Here is a 17,898-nt window from a genome sequence, read left to right as displayed (position 1 = left end):
AGCACACAGCAACACCATTGTGCTAATTTTCCGCCAATCTTTGTCTTCCTTGTTTTAGCAGTAAACTCACCCATATTTGATGTAGGAACTTGAGCTGAATTTGCCAACAGTTTGGTAATTCTGATAAACCAGGGGCTGCTGTCTTTGGTCAAGATACAATAACAGCCAAAGTACAGCTGATCTCATATTGCTGAGTGTGATTTAAAGGAAAATCTTTGAAAGAAGTATAACTGCCTGAATTACTACTCTTTTATATGTTTTTAAATGAGAATGTAAAGGCCAAGGGCATTTTTTCCTATTTAATACTATTAAATCCATCATTAAATCTCTCGCTGAACACTGGGTGAATTTAACGGTGCCCTCAAGTGCCGATGCTGATGCTTGACTGTGTTAATATTGTTGTATATACAGATACAATAAATAACACTTAGCTAAGGTAGTATTAGCAACCTTATTGGGTATATCAATACAAATAGCTGTACTAATGAGATTAAGCTTCAGAAATCAGTGGTGATGTGAATCTAGGCACTGGGGCTAAAATATGGGTAGGGATTCAGCACATTGAACCTATCAATAAAACCAAACAGACTAAAAGCTTTACTGCTAGTTGGCATTAAAGGATTAATTTGAAAGTACAGTTTTTACCTTGTCTCATCTCACTTTATAACATGCTCTGCCCTAAAACTTCAGTCTGTCATGTGCACAGGTATTATGAGTGTTTCTGTTTGCTGAACAGTTGACAAACCTGTGGCAGACCACTCTGTTTTACTGTAACCAGAGTTCACTCTTGTGGACATAATTCAGCACTGGGGATGGACTGGTTTTGTACCACTGGTATTTTTTGTCTACCGTTCTGAATACAGAGTCCCTTTAGTTGAGACACCTCCAGAACATTGTTTCTCCTCTCAACATACTCCAGTTGGATGCAGTTGGCTTGACCATGCAGATTATTTTAAGATGTCAGGCATAATTCCAGGATCCCATTTTTCTCACACAAAAATAATGAAATGTTCATGATTATAATACTCTTACCGTTGTAGTAATCTCCAACTGTCTCCATTTCATTTTGAGGGTGTTCCTTATTTATGCTTTTGTTGCTGATATGGAATGAATCAGAAGAATCTTTCTTCTGATGGGATTCTACATATGCTAAAGCTTTGAAAAATATATCCACTGCTTTGTTTTACTAAGAAACTTTTTCAAAGTAAAAAAAAAGAACTGACCTGAAGTATTACCTTTAATCAACAGGGGTGAAATCCGTTTCTGAGTAGAAAAGTCATTGAAGGCTTAAGTGGGAATTAATTGATACGTAGACATTATGTGGACCTTCTCACTGCAATGAATTGCAGTTTGATGGTTCTCATGAAGAGAAATCAAAAGAAATTAACATTTGCTGCCACAAAACAATCTTTCATTACTTTTAATATTTTAAATTTCCAATGCTAAGGCAGCTGTTCCTGAGTCCCTGCTCTCTAAAAAATAGGTAACATAATTAAAAAGTGGTAATGGTATGTCCTATTTCCTTTTTCTTTATGTATTACTTTAATTTTTCCACATGATTTCTATGAAGTTAAAAAAATAGATATACATCCTCATTTTTTAAAATGACAGCAAAAGAATGTTAATTTTGCTATAAAGTGGATAAGTAAATCATGTGTAGTTAAGAGCTCAAAAATAAACAAGCATTTGTAACCATCTTACTTCCTTGTGTGCCTGTCACGATGCAGCCTATAATTTCATAATCACCTACTGTTTGCTGGCAAACATCTTGAGGAATGTTTTAGAGAGTTGTAAAAACTTTTGTTAGCATCATTTTTCATAACATTCTAGCTGTAAAACCAAGCTGTCTTTGTACTGAGAGTCTGGTACAGCATCAACAGAGAATGCCTAGAAATGGTGAGGCAGTGTGATACTCTAGTCCATGCAGGCTTTCTGTGCATATGGGTGTTTCATCAGGTCAAGTTTAATTGTTTCATAACGAGTTTGCTTATGAACTGTTTCAAAGATCTATTTATTTTTCTTTCCATTCAATTAATTTGGTTTTAACCAATTTAGATAAATATAAATGTATTTGGTTTTAGTTAAAGTGGTTTAAAACCATTGCTTTTTTTAAATAAATGCAAATTTCTCGTGCAGACAATGCCTACAATAATGAATAAGATACTAGTGTTACTCTGCTACTTAATGAAACAAACATTATGGTAGATGAAGCCAGAACACGTGCTTTAGGAGCAGAGTTAAGGCTTCAGTGTATATTTTCATACCTTCTACTATTTTTTCCAAGTGGAGTCACAGATTGGCATTGTTACCCTTGGTACCATTTGTGCTGGGACAGGGATTTTCTTAAGGGATTTTCTGACTCAAGATGCTTTCAACCTTAATTTCAGTTTTATGTGTTTTAACTCGTAATAGTAGTATGGTACTTACAGAGATTACAAGGGTGCTGGGATGCTTAATTCAGGTTTTCAGAATACCTTGCAAATGAAAGTCAGTGTGTACAATAAGCACTAAATATTGTTTCAGGGCTTAAAGCAGACAGAGCTTGGGAAATGATAGCTTTGAAGAACCCACTTAATATAAACACTAGATAAGTGTGAATTGCACAGCTAAAGAACGCTCATATTTGCAGCTAGAGAGAAGCACAATTTCAAATCTGCTTTAACAAGAAATGCCAGATTGCCTAGGGACAACTGGGCCAAACAAAGGGGCTCTCCCTGCCTCCAACAGCTTCCCAAAGGCCACCCCATGTGTAGCAGGGAGAAGTGGCAAGTGCTGTTTCGTGCTTCTGGCACTGGCTCCTGAGAACATGATGGTGCGGAGCAGCAGCCCAGGCGGGCTCCCTGCCTGTGCATAACGCCCTCGCAAGCGCTCCCAGAAGCACTGTGCTGCTGGCAAGCCTAACATTTTTCTACACAGCAACAAGGGACTGGCCTCAAGCCCTCTCCCCACCGTTGCCAGTCTTTTCAGGGCGCAGGTCTGTATCTTTTTTTCAAGGCTGCCACAGCAGGAACCTGCAGCCTCTGATGTGCTGGGACTGCAATTGTGCCAGCTCTTCAAGCAGGGGCAGTGCCTCTGATTGATCCCATCACAGGACTTCTCTCCTAAAAATCCCAAACAACCTGCAGATTGATGTAAAAAAATAGTCTGTTTGTACCTGCTGATTTGTTCTTCTGACTCTCCAAAATAGATAAAAAAGATTATAACAGGAGCCCAGAGTGCTCTGCTTACCAAACCCTTTCCTGTGATGCAAAAGACCCTGATTATCTGCTTTTGTCTCAATAAGCCATGCAAAGACTGGAACGTAGCAGCAGGAGTTGGGTCTTACCACTTTCCACACTTTATTTTTGCCTCTGCTCTCAACAATGAAACCTCCAGCCTTGTGTGCAATTTGAATTGTCCAAGGTCCACAGTGTGCATGGGTGGGGGTCTCAGAAGTGCTTGAGGGACTTTGGATGGAAACTGCATCCACTGGGAGTTTTATATGTAATTTCAGCTATTTTGAGGAGTCTTCCAGTACATGTTTTCTTCCTTTCATATCCCATATGCTTTTCACACACATTTTGGACAAAATCCTTCAAACATCAACACTGGAAGATGTCGAAAAGAAATGGAGATTACTCCACCCGTTTAAAATACTGTCAGATGGTCTTGTCCACAGAAGTTTCTGTCAATTCACAGATCTCTAAATTCAGCAGTTCAAGGTGCAGTAGTAGTTTTGAGGACATTTAACTACATGTTTTATCCTTGGTAGAGAATAAAATATCATTGGTAGAGAACCCCTACCATTGCACTGTGCAAGCTTTGTTTGTGAATTAATTTTTTACTGCTGATTAAGTCCTAAAGCTATCCAGTAATTTATCTAAGAGGGACTATCCTCCAAATCTCTACCCACTTGTGCTGGTATTTTTACCACTGTAAAAGTGAACAAAACCTGCTGCTCATGGTAACTCCTGAACAAAATTATAGCCTAAGGATGCACAGTGCCACATACATGCTACAAGAGAGTGCTCATCCCAGAGAGATTATAACCTACATATACATATAGGAATTGGACTACATATGGGGAAAGTGCTATTAACTCACTTTTCCAAGTGCAGCAGGATCTGGCCAGCCTTTTACATTGCAAATAGACTTGGAGCAGGAACACTAGCTTCTGGCTCTAGCACCAAGACCCACTTTGCCACCTCACTGGATTTTTTCCAGTGTGAGTGGCTGATTCCGCAGGAGAATTCAGGTTGTTTGTCTGGGGAGTCCTGGAGGGAGGACGTCATTTGTATCTGGCTTCCACTTCTGGCCAGGGCTCATTCCCCAGGCCCCAGGATGAGAGGATTGTAGTACAGAGACGCTCTTTCCTCTACGCCTACTAGAGGAAGGATGCATGTGCGTTACTGAACACAGCAGGAGATGAAGAGCTGCCCTGAATAGTGGCTATGACTTCATGGACCTGCTGGAATACTGTTCTGCACACCCTGGTCCCAACTCCAGGGATTGAGGCTGGGGTCCTGATGAAGAGCACCTCAGCTCTCTTCAGCCATCCGACTGCTCTTCCAGGCTGAAACAGATTCCAAATATGACTATTTAGAAGAAAAAATGATAGCCAGCTAACCTTGTCACTCCCCACAACATTAAAACTGGAAAACCTAATACTGGGTTGTCTATATATTTAAAGAAAACATTTCAGATGATCACAGATAACCTTTCTGAAACAACACTGTCTTAATGTGAAGGTGTTAAAAGGTCACATGGAATATATATGTTTCCAAGAAACATAGGAAGGGTAGGGAAGAGGGACTTATGAGTGCTTGCCTCTCATCCTGATATGCAGATGACCAAGATACAGAATGTGGTAACACTCTCAGATTTGGTGATAGAGACATAACCTAAGAGATGGTCTAAGAAGTATCAGGGCAGCTAGATGAAATAATAACACTGCCAGGAAGTCATCTCTGAATTCTCCCTCAACTTGTATGTGTGACTGTAGCAATGAGAGAGGCCCAGCACTGATCAAAATCTCTGTGCTAGGTGCCATACAAAAATGTAAGAAATAAACTTTGCTCCAAGGGGCACAAGGCCAGGCTCAACCCCTCCAGTTGGAGGCACTTTAGGACTGAGCACAGCAACCTGGACTCCATCTCTAGACAATATAGAAAGTCACTTCCAGAGGATGCTCCAGATCTTCGGTCCACTGATGTGCCCCATGCTGGAGTCTGTCCTTCTATTGACTATAGCCAAGAGTGTTGGGCAGATGTTAAACCCTCAGTTAAATCCCCAAGGTTAATTGTGATGCATCTGGACCTTATATGGTCAAAAGCAGCAGGTTACAACTATGGGTTGTAGATTACTGATACACAAGGAAAGAGCAAACTTTTGTTTCTATCTTTTCTAAAAAACAATGGAACATCACTTTCTTTTAATCACTGCTTTTGTGGTCAGTACCTAGCATTCACATGTGAATACAAATGGTTCACATGTTTTCTTGACTTACAAAGCCTGTATTAAGAGCCATAAATTCTAAGGATTTTGATGGACTGAAAAAGAAGCTCCAGAATAAACAAGAATCCCACTTAGGTACATTTTAGGTGTGAGTCTGAATGGTGTATTTTATCACCCAGTCTGACTAGTGTTCTGACCTACGTAACAAGACATAACTGCAGCTGCTCTCCCCTGTTTTGAGTCCATTATCTTGTATTTGCCTGAAGCATATAATTCAGAAAAGCATCCTTTCTTGATCTTAAGACTTCAAGAGATGAAGACAGGCATTTCCATAGCACTGTGTCCCAGCAGTGAACTGCTAGTTCATGAGTTGTTATTCTTTATTTCCTCTCTTCAGTTTGCCTTTTTGTCCTTCTATCTATTGTCTCATGATACAAGAAGCTAGTGGTTTTCATCTTTTTCTGTTGTTGTGAACTGACAACATTTTTCACTGAGACCTATGTGGAAATTTTGTATACATGGATTCCTATTAAGTATGAACAACCTTGATTTTTTCAGTCATCTCTTGGGAATCCTGTTGAACGTGTTGAGTAGAGGTTCTACCTTTTATCTTGGACACTGGACAGTTGGCTACAAATAGATTTTCTAAAAGTCATTAGGTGGGGTATTTTTCCCCCAATGACAATGCTTATGCAAATGAAGCATAGTAGCTCTTAGTCTGACAGGGATGATCTCTGTAAATATCTGTGATCTTTTTTTGTTCTTTTTTTCACCTTCTCAGAATTTCCAGCATTTTTTAAGAAATGTTGTCAAAGAAACAGGCTATTCCAGCATTGGCCTCACCAGTTTTACTGTGCTACTTCTCCATTTGCAAGTGCACAATGATGGAATGAGCTCTTGGGGCAAAAGCCTGATATGTGGGGGGAGTATTTTCAGTTCCTTATCCTCTGGTGATCTCTAACTCATTTCCAGGTCCTGTGTCCCAGTCTACCAGGTATATATGGTATTCTTAATTTGTAGACATATGTTTGTCTGTGTTAACTCTGTATACTCTGTGCTCTTACCTGAACTGGTCTCTGTTGGCTTCAGTCATCACATTGTACCACTGTACTACTTCTAGAATATGAACCATCAAGATTTAACATCTTTCTGTCAATTCAGATCTAGGAGGCACACAATGCAACCTTGAGAACAGATGGTTGAACTCACATACACTGAAGCACGCAGTGCTACACTGATTTCTTAATCTCATTCAGAATAAATGACTTGTATATGAACAGATTCCCCAAGTTGTCAGAGCATCATAAACAAAATTGTTTGCTAATTGCAGTCAGCCACATCCATGCAAGGTTGTCCGGGAAGGATTTACAGGCTGCTTTGCCACACAGAACTTCTCTGTGCTACAGCAGGGTAAAGGGAAGGAGAGTTCCTGCCTTGACGCTCAGCTCCACAGACTGAGGTCCCAGCCTGGTGTAATTTTCACCTGTAAACTGAGCATGTTTCATCTAACATAATTAAGAAACCACAAGTGCAAAACTTCTCAGAGCTATGCTTTATAGAGCCATATTTGACAGCAATTTAACTTCTAACAGTTTAATTATGACTTTTTCCTTCTGTGGTCTTTTCTTTCTCTCTCTATCATCTTTTCACGCTGACCAAGAAGTTTGTTGTAATAGGACAGAACAGAAGCTTGCTTTCTTGTTATGGTTGCAGCCTTTGCAGGCACGTTAGCTGAAGAGTGTTCCAGTAGCACCTTAAACCCTAACCTAGAGCACAAGGTGTTTACTGCATGTAATGTCTGCCCGTAACTTGTGCACAGACCACACAGGCACTATTGTGTTACCCGTAAGTTCATGAAGCTTGAAATACTGAATCAGTTGGCTGAATGAGCTGAGCTAAAAATTATCAATGCATACTTGCTGGTGTATCTCCACTGTAGACAGACAAAAGAGCTCTTTGTACAAGCCCTTAGGTTCCCAGGAACTAAGTCTTTATGGTACCCCCAGTCCTCTTAAACTGGCTTCAGGAGTATGAAAGACTGGAACTAAGAACAAATTAGGCCAAACTGATGACCATCTATTTCACCTTCTGTCCAATGGTGTGAACCAGTATCACTAATGCACCTATCAGAAATCTTCCAGCACACACACCACCAACACCCCCCCCCAAATAAGAAACTTGAAAAATTTTTCTAGTTTCAAAAAACGCCAGATTTTTTTTCCCCCACAAATCTTGCTTTGATGACCTCCTTACCTTTAGCAGAGTATTTTTGTCTGAAATAAAGGGATGTTTCTATTAGTATGTCAAATGCATTTGTGGCAAAATATTTACCATGATGGTATTTTTGTCTTCTCAAAACCGCAGATGTTTTCCTTAGAAAATGTGTCTGGTTTTCAGCTTTGGGCATTTTTTTTTTGGTCTGTTCCTTTGTCCATATTAATACAATCATCCATCAAAAACCGGGTAAGAGCTGGACCAGTGTCCTGGTCTTTATTTTCAATAGCCTTTGTTTTAACTTCTTGAAATGTTTCCAGAGCAATCCTGAGGCCACTATCATTGCTTTGTTAGCAGATGGCAGAATTAACATGCTTGTTACAATCTCTGAAAATGTTGACTATGTGCACTTTTTCATTATTATCTGAAATCATGCAGAGATCTGGACCTTGAAGTATCCTAGGTCTTTTCCTTTCCTCTTTCTCCTCCCCCCACTCCCAAGAGGCAGCTATTCATCTTCATTAGCCACTTCTGTTAGCTTGCTGCCAACTGAGACTAGAAAACTAGGTGCATCAGTCTTGCATGGCAATTCAGGAATTAGAATCCGCAGTCCTTGGGTGCAGGAGGTTAATGCACTAATAAAGATTGTACCTTGATTAACCACATCATCTCAGCTTACCCAGGCAAGGCTGGTTTTCAGACAGTTTGTCGTATCATATAGCCCTATGCTTTTGCCTAGAAACGTAGCTTCTTAGCTAAGAACAGATATTCATCATTGCAACTAAAGGAGAAATTCTGTCCTTTTTTCTTTTTCATTTCAGAATATTTAAATGTTTTTAAGGAAACCTCTAAATTCTGTAATGGGACATGTTCTTCCTTTCCTGATAGAGATAAATCTTTTTGTCTTAAACTCTGATACGAGAGAGCATGGCATGGGTTATATCATAATTAATACTTGTTCTTAGAATCAAACCACATTTCTCTTAACTCTATCCCTAGCTTCTTCTAGACTTACAGGCTCATTTAGTTTGCCAAAAATTAATAAAAATTTACAAAGGTTTTGCTAAAGAATTATACAATGAAGGACCTAAGTCAGCTTGACAAGCAAGCAACTGTAGCCTTCTTTTACATTTATCTGTCCTAGATTGCTGAACCTTGACTAAATGTTGCAGGCTATTTGCAGGGTGGTTCCACTAAAGCAGAGATAACGTATTCCAAACAGAAACTTATTGCACTGGCATTTGTGATTTTCTGTAGACTGAATTGATCCACAGATCACGTTGCAAATGTTCATGATTTGGAATGGTTTCGTTCTGTAGATACCAAATATCTAGAGATTTAATGCTGAACACATTCTTTAATGCTGCAGTCTGCAAAATCTCTGACCTTCTCCCTTTCCAAGGGCCTAATTTCTCTTTTTTTTCCCTCCTTCCCAGCCCACAGACGCAACCCCCATACACACACACAGACTCCTGTTTCTATCAGGCAGTTTCAGCTGACGTCCATCCATGCACATCTGAAGAACCAAGCACAGCACAAATGACAGTCACAAGCTACACAATTACCTTTATTTCTTTGCTTAGAACAAAAAAATTCCTTGACAAGCATTCTCCCCTGGATTGTCATATATCTGTGGATGTTATACTGAGGAAGCCTGTTGAAAGGAATTCATATTACAGAAAGCAACAGGGCATTCGAAGGGACTGGAGCCAAAGGGGAAATGTGGTAGAATGTGTTTTGCAGCAGATTGCTATGAAAAAAGTGGCTCCTTGAAACTGTTTTAGCAGGAGTAGGGGAGACAGAAGAGCTGCTGACTGAGGTTCAGTGCTGAACTGGCACCCAGCTCAGTGTAAATGGTGTCCTTACAGTTATTTCAGCTCCATGACAGGGAGCTCATAGTAGTTCCCTTATTTAATCCTTCATTTAGCAGGTGGGTGAAACCATGTTGTCACTAATCTCAAGTTTAGAAAACATTTTGCATCATCTGTGACATAAATATTAACTATAGATTAAAACCTGCCCAAATAAGTGGATGGAAAGGCAGTAAAAACAGAAACAACAGAAGCTCAAAAATGGCAAGATATTTTATTGGGTGGTGGTTCAGAATAACAAGTTACCAAAAGGATAATGACAAAATAAAAGATGCTTAAATGAAAAGAGGAAAATTATCAAGTGCTCAAAAGAAACTACAGGGTTTATGAGGAAGAAGAAGAGTTAAGAAGATGTAGTTTGTATAAGTGATGTCATTCTAAAGAAACAAGGAAACAGCTTTAACTTTCTATTTTACAGGTGTATATTTGAGGTTTGGGTTAGAAAAGTTGCAGCAATAACAGATACTAGAGGAATCAATTTTTTTAAAAAATTTGCTTTTCATATCATGGGAACCTTATCATAGTGAAATGCTGTCAGCTTCAACATAGTCTCCAAAAGTTTCAGTGTCAGACTCTTTGCTTTGGATGTTTGACATTAAAATCATAGCCGTGTTGTCAGCTAGTGGCAGTACAGCTTCACTGAACTGAAAGTGATCTTTGCCAACTGACAGCAGTTAAAGAGAGAGTCTCCTGTGTTAAAAAAAAAAAAAAAAAAACAACCTATTTTATGAAGACAGGAAAGTAACTGGATTAGAGGTTCTCAAACTGTGTCCTGTGATCACTTGCTAAAGGGTCTTGGAAAGCTCTGCGTTAGCTTTGTGTTGCCTTGAGTTCCATCTGAATAAATATATCTACCCTAAAATCTGCATTTTAGTGTAGATAACTACAAAGAGAGAGACTCTGCAGTCCCCATGAGCTAACCAGCAAAGTGTTTGCAAAGGAAAATTGTGTCTCACCAATATCCTATAATTCCTGCGACATGTCAGTAGAGCAGTGGATGAAGTTGAGCCAGCTAAAATAATTTTCAAAAGGTGTTTGACAGGGTCCTTTATGATACACTACAAACATTTCTTAAATCATCATCTGTGGAGAGACAAAATATTATGAGTCAAAAATTGGCTAGGTGAGCACAAGCAAAGAGGAGGATTAAACAGTCAATTTTCTTAATGGCCCAATGATAATTCTGATTTTGGCACCAAATGAACAAAAGATAATACATGTGGATAGATTTTTAAATCTAAATGATACCACTCTTCCTACTTTTTATTAATTAGAATTTTTCTGAATCAGTTCAACCATTCTTGGTATCAGATGCCACACAGCAACTAGATATATAGCATTGCCTTAAGTCTTAGTGAATACTACTATTTACCTCTGAATTATACTTTTCCTGAAAAATTACCTACAAGCTAGGGATAAAAGCCCCAAACAAAACACTGCCTAGCTGTCATTAATCCACAAGAAGTGTCTTGTTACTTAATTGTTGCTGCAGAAACTGAATTTGGAGCAAGGATACAAAATACTATAGATTTCTTTATTTGAAGATTTTTCCTTCAGTGAGAAGAAAAGCCAAGTAGGCATGTTGACTAAGATTAACTAGGCTTGGACCTTTATAGCTTGTAAAACTGGACATTTATATATAGCTGCTGAAAACTGATTTACTACAGGTGGAGATGTAGCATTGTAGAGTTACAATATGCACGTGAATGAGACGTGCCATCACCACCACCACAAAGATGTCAGTGTGAAACAACATCACTGCAACCCTCACAAGGAGAAACATGTTAGGAAAAAAAAGAGGCTTTTTTAGGGGGGAAAAAAAAGAGCCACCCCTCAGTCTTGCACAGGAGGATGAGAGCAGTTCTCATCATCTCAAACAAGCTGTCCTGCTTGGATTGGGCACACTCGCTTATCCGCATGTATTTTTAAGCAGTCTAGTCAGGCCTTCCTTCTTTGATCCAGAAATCTTTGTTTTCCCCACTTCTGGATCCCAAATGACTTCTCAGTACTTCTATTAATATTATTGAGAACTTTAAGGTTAACTTCATGAAGTTTGGAGAAAGATCTAAACTAGTTTTAAATTAGACAATTATCTTGTAGTGGCTGGAACATTTTCTGGTACCAGGTGTTTTGGACTTACTTTTTGTTTGATTTATGCTAAAAAAAGAAATCCCTGCTTTTTTCCTTTTCTAATTTCCAAATTATTTTGTGTCAATCAGTGTTCTAACACCAGTTTGAAGGTGCCGAGCATCTTAAGTACACTTAAATGTACTGCTACCCCACTTTCCCAGGTGCCCTTGCATAATCAGGTGCCCTGATTTTTCAGATAGGCAGTGATGAAGTTGCAATAGGAAGTCTGAAACTTCAGGGCCTTGGGATGACTGGTTAAGAAATCAGGAGCACAAGTAGTCTTCTCCTCTATCCTTCCAGTTGCAGGGAATGACAAGAGAAGAAACAGGAAGAACCAGCAGATCAATACCTGGCTCTGAGCCTGGTGTCTCCAGCAGTATTTTGGGGGTTTTGATCATGGGTCAGTTTACATGGCACCAGGCCTGCTGGCAACAAATGTGGTACATGTGTCACAAAAGGAGAAAAGGATCTTTGCACAGGAGTTAGTAGGGCCCATTGAAAGATATTTAAACTAGATTTGAAGGGGGAAAGGAATAAAACCAGACTCACTAGAGATAAGCTTGGGGGCAGCATGTCAATGTTTGAGGGACAGTGTGCCAGCAAGGTCCTTCGGTCTGCCATCTCAGTGGAGGTAGGGGATGGAGATCCATGTGCAGCAAAGACACAGGGGTTATTGGTGTATTAGAAACCACAAATGTGCCTGAGAATGGTCATGTAGGAATTAGGGCTTCTCCCCCCAGAAAGGTGGTGGGATCAGTAGCCCAACTGAAGTGCACACAGCATGGGCAACAAACAGCAGGAGCTGGTAGCCACTATGCAGCAGGATAACTATGACATGACATAGTTGCCATCACAGGAACATGGTGGGATGACTCGCACAACTGGAGTGCTGCAACAGATGGCTGTAAACTCTTCAGAAGAGATAGGAAAGGAAGGAGAGGTGGTTGCATAGACCTGTATGTTAGAGAGTGCTTTGACTGTCTAGAGCTTAATGATGGTGATGATAGGGTTGAGTGGTTATGGGCAAGAATCAGGGGGAAGGCCAACAAGGCAGATATCATGGTGGGAGTCTGTTATAGACCACCCAACCAGGATGAAGAGGCAAAAGAAATATTCTATAAGCAGCTAGAAGTCTCACAGTCACTAGACCTTGATCTCATGGGGGACTTCAACTTATCAGATGTCTGCTGGAAATACAATACAGCGGAGAGGAAACCGTCCAGGAGGTTCCTGGAGTGTATATAAGATAACTTTCTGACACAGATGTTGAGTGAGCCAACTAGGGAAGAAGTCCCACTGGACCTGTTGGTTTTGAATGGAGAAGGACTTGTGGGTGATGTGGTGGCTGGAGGCTGTTTTGGGCGTAGTGATCACAAAATGATAGCTTTCAATTCTCAGAGGATGGGGGGTCAGCAGAACTGCTACCTTGGACCTCTGGAGGGCAGACTTTGGCCTGTTTAGGAGACTGGTTGACAGAGTCCCTTGGGAGGTAGTCCTAAAGAGCAAAGGAGTCCAGGAAGGCTGGACATTCTTCATGAAGGAAATCTTAAAGACACAGGAGCAGGCCATTCCTATGTGCTGAAAGACAAACTGGCAGGGAAGAAGACCAGTCTGGCTAAACAGAGAGATTTGGCTGGAACTCAGAAAAAAATGAGAGTTTATGACCTTTGGAAGAAGGGGCAGGCAACTCAGAAGGACTGCAGGATGTTGTGAGGTTATGCAGAGAGAAAATTAGAAGGGTCAGAGCCCAACTAGAACTTAACTTGGCTACTGCCATAAAAATCAATAAAAAATGTTTCTATAAATACATTAAAACAAAAGGAGGACTAAGAATCTCATCCTTTATTGGATGTGGTGTGTAACATAGTGACAAAGGATGAGGAAAAGGCTGATGTAGTTAATGCCTCTTTTGTCTTGGTCTCTATTAGTAAGAGCAGTTGTTCTCCAGGTACCCAGCCCCCTGAGTTGGAAGACAGGGACAAAGAGCAGAATGAAGACCCCATAATACAAGGGGAAATGGTTAGCTACTTGCTACACCACTTAGACATACACAAGTCTATGGGGCCAGATGGGATCCACCCAAGGGTACTAAGGGAGCTGGTGGAAGTGGTCACCAAGCCACTTTCAATCATTTATCAGCAGTCCTGGCTAACCAGGGAGGTCCCAGTTGACTGGAAGTTAGCAAATGTGATGCCCATCTACAAAAACAGACAGAAGGAGGATCTGGGGAACTACAGACCTGTCAGTGCTGGAGGAGGTTATGGAGCTGATCATCTTGAGTGCCATCATATGGCACATACGGGCAACCAGGTGATCAGGCCCAGTCAGCATGGGTTTATGAAAGGCAGGTCCTGCTTGAATAACGTGATCTTCTTCTATGACAAGGTGACCTGCTTAGTGGATGAGGGAAAGGCCATGGATGTTGTCTGCCTAGACTTTAGTAAAGCCTTTGACACCATTCCACAGCATTCTTCTGGATAAACTGGTGGCTCATGGCTTGCATGGGTGTACTCTTCACTGGATAAAAAAACAGCTGGATGGCTGGGCCCAAAGAGTTGTCGTGAACGGAGCTAAATCCAGATGGCAGCTGGTCACAAGTGGTGTTCGCCAGGGTTCAGTTCTGTTTAACATCTTTATCAGTGATCTGGACAAGGGGATTGAGTGGACCCTCAGTCAGTTTGCAGATGACATCAAGTTGGGTGGGAGTGTTGATCTGCTTGAGGGTAGGAAGGCTGTAATGGGCCGAGGCCAGTTGGATGAGATTCAACAAGACCAAGTGCCAAGTCCTCCACTTGGGTCACAACAACCTCATGTAACAGTACAGGCTTGGAAAGAGTGGCTGGAAAGCTGCCTGGTGGAAAAGGACCTGGGAGTGTTGTTTGACAGCCACCAGAATATGAGCCAGCAGTGTGCCCAGGTGGCCAAGAAGGCCAATGGCATCCTGGCTTGTGTCAGCAATAGCGTGGCCAGCAGGGATAGGGAAGGGATCTTACCCCTGTACTCGGCACTGGTGAGGCCGCACCTCGATTCCTGTGTTCAGTTTTGGGCCCCTCACTACAAGAAAGACATTGAGGTGCTGGAGCGTGTCCCAAGAAGGGCAATGAAGCTGATGAAGGGTCTAGAGCACAAGTGTTGTGAGGAGTGGGTGAGGGAACTGGGGTTGTTTAGCCTGGAGAAAAGGAGGCTGAGGAGAGACCTTATTACTCTTTACAACTACCTGAACGAAGGTTGTAGAGTGGTGGGTGTCTGTCTCTTCTCCCAAGTAACGTGATAGGATGAGAGGAAATGGCCTCATGTTGCACCAGGGGAGGTTTAGATTGAATATTAGGAAAAATTTCCTCACTGAAAGGGTTGTCAAGCATTGGAACAGGCTGCCCAGGGAAGTGGTTGAGTCACCATCCCTGGAGATACTTAAAAGACATGTAGATGTGATGCTTAGGGACATGGTTTAGTGGTGGATTTGGCAGTGTTAGGTTTGTGATTGGACTCAATACAGGTCTTTTCCAACCTAAACCATTCTATGATTCTATGACATTTTCATCAGTCCATTTGAAACATTGTTTTCAGTCCAGTGGCTGCCTTATGACAGTCCCAAACTCCAAAGACAGGCAAGTTAGCTGAGCAGAAAAGAGAAGCTGTGCATGAAATCTTATTTTAACCATAAAAGTTGAGGCCTTTCTATTTAGTTAGGTAGTTGCCATTTGGGTTTACATTTTCAAACATTTCACACCATGTACTAAAAAAAGATGTTGATATAATCATATGTCACCGCTAGTGCTTTTAATCTGTCTCAAATATCTTCAGATAGTCTAAAATTACAAGATTTGGCACACAGGAACATATTCTGGATTTGTTTCTGCTTGACCTTGCAAAGTGTTGACACTTGCTGGACAACACCTAAATGCTTTCTCCTAATTTTTGAGATTCTGATCCTGGCAGACAGAAGGAGACTGTGCACATAGTTTAATATTTCTCTTTTCTAAAATTATTTTACTATGTTTAAATCTTACCACTCCTCAATAGATGGCAACCTATAGTTTGGGGAATTTTTCATGTTAGTTTTCTGATTTATTTTTTTCTAATTTGATTTCATTTTATAGTTGTCTGAATTCCAAAGAGTAGCAATAAATACACCATATGATCGCAACTCAAAATATTATTCTAGTACATTCACATTCAGATATTCATGATAATGGCAATTATTAACTCTGGCAAATATCAGTGGTCTTACTAAATCTTTGTGTCAGAAAGGGTTATGTCAAAGTTAAATTATGTAGAAAGCTTTATTATATACCACAACTCAAAGTAAAAAGGAAGACAAGAAGCTAGCTGAAAAAAAACCCCCAAAACATTAAGGGCATTTTTCATTGAAGTGTGGATGAGAAATAATCTTGGGGAAAAAAAGAAATGAAAGATTTTGACATGTCAAAAAAAAAAGGTCATCCTTATTTTTAATCAGCCCTCTGGTCTTTTCCCTGGATGAAGGCATCATTGTTGGACTCGGGCAGGCAAGGTGGGAGGGAAGAGCTCTGCTGCTGTAACAGATTGGTTTCTGCATGGCATATAGCAGACTTCTCAGAAGATGTTTCCCTGAAGGTGACAGTGGGGGTCAGTCACCACATAACCTGGAGGAACTGTTTCTCGGGCAAATGGAAATCATAAGTACTGAACAGCATATTTCACAAGAAGGATAACTTCAGGTGAAAGCCTCCAGATGTTCCTTGTTTGGCTGCCCCAATTCTTCAAGTGATCGAGATAACCTAACGCATTGCCATTCAGAAGAAAGGGACACATAGTTCACTCATATGCACACTTTCAGGCTCAGCACCTCAACTTGTAGGGAAAAACACTTTGTTTGGGGATGCGGTTTTACTGGTGGAAACACTGTTGGTCTATATGCACAACATCCCATTTTCTAGAAAGTAAATGATCCTGTAAGGGAAAAGCAGAGAAAAGCAGGTGAGAAAGTGATGCTTTTTTAGATCACAACCTAAGGATTAAATGTCCACATTACAAATCTCCTTTTCATCAATTTATTTACTGTTGGAATATTTCTCAAGAAGTAATTCCTTAATCTTTTGAAAACAATGGCACACGTGCCAGGTTCTTGGAGCAAATAGCAATCTAGTTGCCTGTGGGTTTTGTTGTCTGAGTTTAAAGAACTTACTGTATATTAAAAATTACTATATACTGCTATTGCTGGCACTTATCAGATAAGGAAGTTATAAGATGAACAATCTGCTTCAAAGAACTGAAAAGCAAAGCAATTCTGATAGTGAAACTGCAAACCAGATGATGCACTGATTAGAGGCACGCACATAGATTACAGAAGTATAATAAATCATGTAACTTTTTAGCCTCGAGTAAAATAAAACAATGCCGTTTTTATTAGGAAATAAACTGTTTATCAAGAATGCTTTAAAGGTGACATTTATTACTAATAAACTATGTTGAAAGGGCTGATCCTTTCATTGGCAAAACAGATGGAGACTTTCTTCTATGTAAAAAATGCCCAAGCTCAGTCCCTGCATGGTCAGGAAGCACTTCCATCAGCACTAACAAAGGATGGGCAAGACATTCACCCACACCTTTTTTCATAGAAGGACATTTTCTTTTCTCTTTAGAAAGGAATGAGTCATGGAAATACAACTCCAGTATTATTTTAGGGCTGATCATGGATCTCAGCACGACTCCTTAGAATATCACTGAGAAACAATTCCACAGTCAGCTAATGGTATCAAAACCCAGCAAAGCATCTGCCAGGCAAACTCTTGATAGTGTCAGTGAGCCCCCTGCTTAGGCAGGATGTTATTTGCTCTTCAGCTCTTGAAACTTATGGACCGACTCTTCAGGGTTGTCACGCTCTGTGCTACTTCTCATATTAATTCTGTTAAGTCACTGTGTGCCAAATATTATGGCTGCTGGTGCTGAACATGTGAAAAACATGTCCATCCTTTAACAGCTTGCACTAGAGAGGAATGTGAAGCCTCTCTCTTAACAAACTTCTTGTCTGAAGTGTTTAATTTACACCTCCCCAAAAGTAGCCTTTCTTTGGAAACCAACTTATTCAGGCTTGAATAACAGTATTGAATGTGTGTCTACCTGCTACCTGAAACAGTGTCAGGAATGATTGCATACAAATCAGGTCAAGCTACTTATGTCTCTTAGCTATTAAAAAATGTCCTTCAGAACAACACAGGGAGAAGACAAAGGTGGAGTGCAGCACACCTTGTTTAGGGCTTGCCACATG

The 17,898-nt window shown here is 40.5% G+C and overlaps 1 protein-coding gene across 1 annotated transcript in view; it reads left to right on the top strand.

Moving 5' to 3' along the window:
• Window positions 1–17,898, top strand: part of AFF3 (ALF transcription elongation factor 3) — a 325,782-nt gene that overhangs the window by 175,562 nt on the left and 132,322 nt on the right. The gene's annotated exons all lie outside the window — the stretch shown is intronic.

This window comes from Athene noctua, chromosome 1, assembly GCF_965140245.1.
Source record: "Athene noctua chromosome 1, bAthNoc1.hap1.1, whole genome shotgun sequence".
In the NCBI taxonomy this organism is placed as follows: Eukaryota; Metazoa; Chordata; class Aves; order Strigiformes; family Strigidae; genus Athene; species Athene noctua.
The sequence above is the reverse complement of the archived record's forward strand: the minus strand, read 5'-3'. Positions and strand labels throughout refer to the sequence as shown.